At 44.5% G+C, this 8,743-nt stretch overlaps 1 non-coding gene across 1 annotated transcript; it reads left to right on the plus strand.

Annotated features, from left to right (window-relative positions):
- The first annotated feature begins 7,768 nt into the window (after nucleotides 1-7,768).
- On the plus strand, nucleotides 7,769-7,840 carry TRNAC-ACA. The gene has a single exon. It is a non-coding gene; the product is annotated as a tRNA-Cys (tRNA).
- Nucleotides 7,841-8,743: the final 903 nt, after the last annotated feature.

Genomic DNA, 8,743 nt, shown 5'->3' on the forward strand with positions numbered 1-8,743 from the left:
AGGCACCAGATATTTCCAGAATAGCTACGTATTTTTTAAGCTACACAGAATCCCAACCAAACAGTGGATGAAACAAAACTGCAGCTTATTTCCCTCCCGTGTAGGTCCAGATGCTGACAGTGGGTTGACATGCTGGCCCCTACTTTGTCAGGACCCAGGTTCCTTCTATCTCATTCTGCCATCTCTGATGTTTATTTGCCCTTTCCCAGACGGATCATTACTGAGTCCACATTCCAGGTAAGGGCCAGAGGGAAAGGGAAAAACACGCCTTTTTCTTAGAATGAAATGTGTTAAATGTTGCCTATATCATTTCTGCTTCTGTCCCATCAGCCAGAGTTTGGTCTTATGGTCACACCAACTGCAAGGGAGGCTATTTGGTGTAGCCAGTATTCCACACGGGGTGCCATGCCCTAGCTAAAAAATGGGGAGGGGATAATTACCTTGAGAGACAATGAGAATAGACATTAGGTATCATTACTAACATTGTCCCAACATTTTCCCTGTGTGTTCTCGAATTATCTAGCTCCAGGAGAGCCATCATTTTCCTTAAGACCGAAATGGCTTAGTCTGGACCTCCAGGCAATGTAAAGGCAGAAAAGTTTTCTACTTTTTCCAACTAACTTGCAGGATGATGTATAGGTCTAAAAAGTCGTGGGTGCCACCAGTCACCTAGCATTCCAAGCTAATACTCCAGGGCCACATGCACCTCTGGTCACCTCTGATCATCTTTCAGCCTCTTCTTTGAGCTTTTAGAAACTTCATTGGTCTGCTTGGTCCCTGGTGTTCATACAGGACTTTTTTTTTTCTTTTCCACAGCATCGATTATGCAAGGATGGTCATGGCACAGTCACTAGGGCCTGATCAGAACATAAGGGAATTACAACACAGAATGTAAACAAAGATAATGTCAGTTGTACTGTTGCTGAATCTCATGGCTCCTATGTTTGAAGCAATACCCTCCAGGACATCTCTCTACAGGCCACTGAGGCTACAGAATTATTGGAACATGTTTACCTCCTGAGCCAGGAATCCTTTTTAAATATCCCCTCCTCTGTGTCCAGGAGATCCCATAAATATTTATGAACCACACAAAAGGAAAAAAAAATAATAATGGCATAATGATGATGCCTTAAAAGATACTCTTGGCCATGAGGGAAAAGCTTTGACACCATTACTGTATTCAAATGTGGCATGGGGACCAACTGCAAGAGCTTGTAGAAAAGCAAACTTTGGGGACCCGTACCAGATCTACTAATACACAATCTATCTTCTGATAATCTCCCCAAGTGATTCATATACATCTTATAGGTTGATGGGGCACAGCCATGTAACCTAAGATGTTGATGGAGAGCAGACTATGTGCTAAAAAAAATACACAGAAGCCTGCAACATAGAGTCTTTGGAATTGCAGTTTGAAAGATATCTATTCAGGTAAAATCAAAAGAGTGTTCTAAGAAAGAGAAAGGTCGGGAGCTTATAAAGACAAAAACCATAAGGCTGTTAAAGTTATCTGGCAAGAATTATGACTGACTCTGACAAGAGAAAGGAAATGATTGCCCTTAAGAGATAGGCTGTCAAGATTTTTCAAAGATAAGGTTCCAATAAGTAGATAGGTAGTCATGAATTATTTTAGGATAAGAATCTGGTATGCATCTTGAATCTGAAGACTGGGCAGATATTCTGGATGTTGATGTTAAGAAAATAATTGGTTAAAGTTCAGATTCCATTTGGGCTGAGATGTGTATTAGTCACAATTCTTAAGTGCCCTCCAGACTCCATTTTAGAGAGTCTTTTAACAATCAGTTCAGTTTAGTTGCTAAGTTGTGTCTGAGTCTTTGTGACCCCATGGACTGCAGCACGCCAGGCTTCCCTGTCCATCACCAACTCTCAGAGCTTGCTCAAACTCATGTCCATCAAGTTGGTGATGCCATCCAACCATCTCATTCTCTGTTGTCCCCTTCTCCTCCTGCCTTCAATCTTTCCCAGCATCAGGGTCTTTTCCAATGAGTTGGTTCCTCACATCAGATGGCCAAAGTCTTTTGGCAATATTGACTCCATTTTGATTTTCTAGTCAAATTTACACCTTTTGCTCAAGATCTTTTTGACAAAAGCGTTGGTGATCAACTGCTTGTTTGCTTGGCATTAGCAATGACTTATTTGGTGCTGGGAAGACTTCTTCCCAGAAAATCATGTCTTATGAAGGAGGGAAAGACATGGTCATGCAGGAGATATGCTTTTAGAGAGTTTATGGCCACGTTTGAGGAGCCATCTAGGAAGTGAGTCTTAGGCAGCACTCACTATAGGAGAAATTCATGGATCTTCATTAGGCAGAATCTTTTAGGATAAATCAATCACCTCCAGAAGTCAGCTACCATTATTTTGTGGAGGCTGTCATAGTACAGCAATGAAAGACACAAAGCATATGAAATTTAAAAATGATAGAGAACAAATTAGAAGAATGATTAGTATAACTAGCTGCAATTTTGATAATAATAAGGCACCAAGTCTAGAAGGGAGCCAGTTGAAGAAGATTTCTAGATGCCAAGGTGTTGAAGCCTCTTTTTGCAGTTTGAAATGCCTCTGATGTTGGCCTTTGGTGTTTATATAAACTTTCTGAATCACTCATACAACAACTGGCATAAAGCTTGCCTATACATGAGCTATTATGGTAATTTCCATGAGGTTTATATCCAGTTGTCCAATTTTAGCTTGTATGGCCTCAGTAAAAGGGCAGTTTTAGTTCTCAGTGATTCTAAGTCAAAAAGATTAGAGGAAAAACTGAAAACAGTTGTTTTGAGAGTCCGAGCCTGATATTGGAAGAAATTAAAATTCAGATCTAGTTTAGTTCACAGGTGAATACCAAAACCTCAAAGACAGTTAACAGGACTAGAATCTATTATCCACAGAGGCACATTACTGAAACATAATTTTTCTCTCTAAAATCACCCTCATCCCACCAAATATTGCTAAATTAAGATTGATTTTTTTCATTAAAGTAAGTCTGGTATCAGCAAGATTGTCCTGATTATTTATCTAAGTGTAACAAAAAAGCAATTGAAAGCATAAGCTCTTTTGAATCTGCTTTCCTGGAACTTTTTTCCTGGAACAGATTAAACTTTTAAAGGCCTCTAAAGTCCAGGAAAGCCAAGCCATATACTTACCATCAGATTTTACCTGCAATGCCTATAGATTTAGGTGAATTCCCTCCCTTCTTGAGATAGATCCCCCAAATATCTTGAGCTTCTTGTACCTACCTTCCTTACTCACCTAATTAGACAGCTGGGAACTTTGTAAGCAAGGTACCAGCCTATTTTTCCTGGTTTTTTTTTTTTTTTTTTTTTTGCTCTATAAAGTCAATCTTAGTTCCTTAAAGCTGCCTGATAAAAGTTGAGTTTATGCATACTCTTGAATATGACATTCCAGACAAAATCTTGGTAATAACTCTATGTTTTTCCAGTTGTGTCCTATTCTAAAGAGAGTAGATTATTTTGAATTTATGCAAATGGCTAAATTGCCATGAAAATAAGCACACTCTTCAAAAGTTTCTGAGTCCTGGAGAGTTCAGTTGGGGAGGAATCCATAAATGTTTTATATTTGTTTACAAAGTTAAACAATATCAAATTGCTGCAAGTCACAGATGCTTTGAAAGAAAGTGAAAGTGAAGTCACTCAGTCGTGTCCTACTCTTTGCAACCCCGTGGACTGTAGCCTACCAGGCTCCTCCATCCATGGGATTCTCCAGGCAAGAATACTGGAGTGGGTTGCCATTTCCTTCTCCAGAGGATCTTCCCGATCCAGGGATCGAACACGGGTCTCCCACATCGCAGGCAGACACTTTAACCTCTCCGCCACCAAAAGGGTTCCTTAAATCTGGAAGAACAAAATATAAAAAAATAGACAATATTTAAACCAAAAAGTCATACAAAGTATAGTCATCCTTGTCAGCTCATTCCTTTTCATGAATTTAATTCTTGATTTTGCTTTCTTGCTTCCCTAGGGCCGCCCACCTGCGTCTGTTACTGGCTTGAGTTCTTGGACTCTTTAATCAGTAAAAATTGATAAGAGGCCAGATGAGAAATTTTGGCAAGGCTTTACTGGGACTTACACTGCAACAAGAGGGAGCAAAAACAAGCAATAGATGCCCTTGTTTGCTCCCTGAGTGGGAGGCAAGTTGGCAGGGATCATGGGCAGGGTCTCACTCAATGAGGCTTCTTTGACATCTGTCTCTGCCCCTATCTACTAGCTGAGTTAAGGCAGTTACTTTACCTCTCTGAACCTCTTTCATCAATTGTGCCTCTTTAAGGAATTCTTAGAAGGAAGAAATGAGAATTGACAGCTACTCAAACTGCAGAGCAGTTTCCACCTTCTCTGTTATAGGTGAGGGGACTCTGGAATCTGCTCTCCCCTGGAAAACTATGGAGAGAGCAGATCTCTATTGCCTGACACCTATGCTCTCTGGCTGCGTTCGCATGGACCTAATCTTGCAGTTGCAGGGGAGATACTGACTATAGATTGGAGGTGCGTTTGTAAATCCCCTTCAGCACAACCCAGCTGGCCCTTGGCCTGGTCCCCACACAGATCAGATCTGGAGGCAACTGCAGAAGCATTCAGCAGGATCAGGGAGAATACCTGTCTCTGATTTGCCTGATGCTTAGCCATCCATTCCTCCTCCTGCTGTATCTTGTTTGCCTTTGAGGAGGGAATTTTGTACTTTGCATCATCATTTTCCCTTTCAGCACTGCCCTCCAGGCTCTGGGTGACATCTGAGAATTTCTGGGTAACAAGGACTGTTGAGATCAGAGCAGCCACCCCCATCCTAACAACTTTAACCACGATTCAGCCTCTCCAAGCCTCAGCCTCTTTCCTCAGTGTCAGACAGAACAGAAATGCCCTCCTCCGTCACCCATTCACTTGCTCATTCATTCCTCCCACTCATTTTTAATAAAGGCTCTACTACCAGGGCAGTGACTTCACTGGATTTGAAAATTACAATATGCAGGTCATTTTAGAGGTATGTCCACACATTCTTTGATAATCCTGCCTTTAAGAGACAGAGTTTAACTACCTTCTCCTGGAGCTAGAGTGGACTTAGTGGGCGTGTGTGTGTGCTAAGTCGCTTCAGTTATGTCCAACTCTTTGGGATCCTATGGACTGCAGCCTGCCAGGCTCCACTGTGCATGGGATTCTCTAAGCTAGAATACTGAAGTGGGCTGCCATGCCCTCCTCCAGGGGATCTTCCCAATCCAGGGATCAAACCCACCTCTCTCACATCTCCTGGTCTCCTGCATCGGCAGGCAGGTTCTTTGCCACGGGTGCCACCTGGGACTTTGTGATTTGGTTCTAATGAAAGGAATATGGCAGAAGGGATGGAGTATCACTTCTGTGTTTGGGTTGTAAAAAGATGCTGCTTCTGACTTGGGTTCTCTCTCTTTCTCACTCACACACACAGGCATGCACACACACACACACACACAGACTTGAGGGGAAGCCATGTGTGAAGCAGCCCTATGAAGAGACCCAAAGGCAAAGAACTGAGGCCTCTTGCCAACAGCCATGTAAGTCTGATCATGGAATTCTAGCTCTGGGCAGGTCTGTAGCCCTCCTGCCCAAGCTCACAAGAGAGAGCCAAAACCACCCAGTTTAATATGTCCCAGATTCCAGACTCTCAGAAACTGTAAGATAATAAATAAAATTTTATCATTCCAAGCTGTGAACTTTTAGAGTGATTTATTATACAGCAGGAGATAAACCCAAATCCACATCACCTGCCCACTTGACTCAGGCTAGGGGAAGACAGTACACCGAGCCATTTGAACGTTACAGAAGAGAGCAGACCAGCTTCACAGCGTGGCGTGTGCCGTACAGTTGATGCCTCAGTAAATGGGTTTTCCCTTTGCCTTCCCTGTTTTTATACAAATTATCAATTCCTCCTTCACTGCGCAGAGGCCTAGTCATAATGAGGATGTAACCACAGGTGAGCTAGTCTTTATGTTAAGAACTCAAGTTCTCACAGATACCTTTAAGGCAGGTTCGGTTATTCAGTTTCACATATGAAGAAACTGAAGTACAAAGAGAGGAACCAAATTCCCACGGTTGCAGGGCAGTGAGTGCCCAGTGAGGATTTTGCACTAGGCCAGCTGGTTTTAGTGGAGAAGGCAATGGCACCCCACTCCAGTACTCTTGCCTGGAAAATCCATGGACGGAGGAGCCTGGTAGGCTGTAGTCCATGGGGCGCTAAGAGTCAGACATGATGGAGCGACTTCGCTTTCACTTTTCTCTTTCATGCATTGGAGAGGGAAATGGCAACCCACTCCAGTATTCTTGCCTGGAGAATCCCAGGGACAGCGGTGCCTGGTGGGCTTCTGTCTGTGGGGTCGTACAGAGTCGGACATGACTGAAGCCACAGCATCAGCATAGCTGATTTTAGAGCCCACGCCCTTGTCCTTTCCAAGAAACAGCCCCACTCCTGGCTGACCTGTTCTCAACCTGGCCACAGAGACAGCACGTGCAGCCCACGAGAAGGAGGAGGCATCCTGACTCTGCTCTGGGCCAGTCTGTGGGAAGATCTGGTACAGGTAATATATGTAATGGACCAGGATCCTATGGGGCCTTCCCTGAGTTCCAAAGAATAAATTGAACCATAGCAGTGAGAAAATCCAGAAGCAAAGGAAAATAGTCAAGCAAGACAAAATAAAAATACTTTAGCCATTAAACAAAATCAAAGACCTTTATTTCCTCCCTAAGGGCTATAGATCATGAGAAACGCTGGACTGGAAGAAACACAAGCTGGAATCAAGGCTGCTGGGAGAAATATCAATAACCTCAGATATGCAGATGACACCACCCTTATGGCAGAAATTGAAGAGGAACTAAAAAGCCTCTTGATGAGGGTGAAAGTGGAGAGTGAAAAAGTTGGCTTAAAGCTCAACATTCAGAAAACGAAGATCATGGCATCCGGTCCCATCACTTCATGGGAAATAGATGGGGAAACAGCAGAAACAGTGTCAGACTTTATTTTTCTGGGCTCCAAAATCACTGTAGATGGTGACTGCAGCCATGAAATTAAAAGACACTTACTCCTTGGAAGGAAAGTTATGACCACCGAGATAGCATATTCAAAAGCAGAGACATTACTTTGCCAACAAAGGTTCGTCTAGTCAAGGCTATGGTTTTTCCTGTGGTCATGTATGGATGTGAGAGTTGGACTGTGAAGAAGGCTGAGCACCAAAGAATTGATGCTTTTGAGCTTTGGTGTTGGAGAAGACTCTTGAGAGTCCCTTGGACTGCAAGGAGATCCAACCAGTCCATTCTGAAGATCAGCCCTGGGATTTCTTTGGAAGAAATGATGCTAAAGCTGAAACTCCAGTACTTTGACCACCTCATGCAAAGAGTTGACTCATTGGAAAAGACTCTGATGCTGGGAGGGATTGGGGGCAGGAGGAGAAGGGGAAGACAGAGGATGAGATGGCTGGATGGCATCACTGACTCGATGGATGTGAGTCTGAGTGAACTCCGGGAGTTGGTGATGGACAGGGAGGCCTGGTGTGCTGCGATTCATGGGGTTGTGAAGAGTCAGACACGACTGAACTGAACTGAACTGAACTGCCCATACTCCTTGCTTGGCACCTGTGATAAACTGTGCTTTCCTTTACTACAACCTGGTATTAGATTGGCTTCATGGCACATGGGCAAGTGGACCCAATTTTGGTTCAGTAACATGTGGATGGCAATAGTTTCTGATTTTAGGGATCACAGGGCACAAAGCAGCTTCCCTGGTGGCTCAGATGGTAAAGCATCTACCTACAATGCAGGAGGCCCAGGTTTGATTCCTGGGTAGGGAAGATCCCCTGGAGAAGGAAATAGCAACCCATTCCAGGACTCTTGCCTGGAAAAACCCACGGACGGAGGAGCCTGGTAGGCCACAATCCTTGGGGTCACAAAGAGTCCAACATGACAGAGCGACTTCACTTTCATTTTCAGGGCACAAAGATGCGGCAGGCTGCAGGGCTCTTGGTTAATGTGGGTGTTGTTGACCAAGCCCTCATGTGCTTCTCCAACTTTTTCCCGTGCCCTCTCAGCAGCTTGGTCTGACCTGAGACCCTCTCCTAGATCATCCACTCTCCATAGCAGGGTGGTCTCCACCTGCTGAGTTTTCTGTCATGTGGGTCACCTCCCACCTCTTACCTGGAATGCTGCAGCTCTCACCATGCTTCAGAGACTTCTGGCAATCAGGATTTTGACACTGCTCCTCCTTGGCTTCTCTCCTTGGGATCTATCCCACAAATTATGCCCTAAATAGCCCTCATCCCCACCCCTCTGTTTTCAGCTTCCCATTTCAGTGGACAGTGCCACTAACTCCCCAGCTCAGCCAGGAACCTGGGGCACCCTCCCACCTCCAGCCTCCCCTTCAGTGTGGGCAAGGTATCCTCTTCTGCATCCCAGGAACCTACTTCCTACTCTCCGTTTCTGCTGCCCACACTCTGGTCCCAGCTGCTGGCACTGCTCCCTGGGTCACTGGCCCCTGGGCTGCCTGCTCTCTTCCCTGCCTGCTCCCTCTCAGTCTGTTTTCTGAAAGGTCCTCAGAACATCTTTAAGGGGGAGGAGCCAAGATGGCGGAGGAGTAGGACGGGGAGAACACTTTCTCCCCCACAAATTCATCAAAAGAACATTTAAACGTCGAGTAAATTCCACAAAACAACTTCTGAATGCCGGCAGAGGACATCAGGCACCCAGGAAAGCAACCC

The sequence above is a fragment of the Bubalus bubalis genome, chromosome 20 (assembly GCF_019923935.1).
Source record: "Bubalus bubalis isolate 160015118507 breed Murrah chromosome 20, NDDB_SH_1, whole genome shotgun sequence".
Lineage (NCBI taxonomy): Eukaryota > Metazoa > Chordata > Mammalia > Artiodactyla > Bovidae > Bubalus > Bubalus bubalis.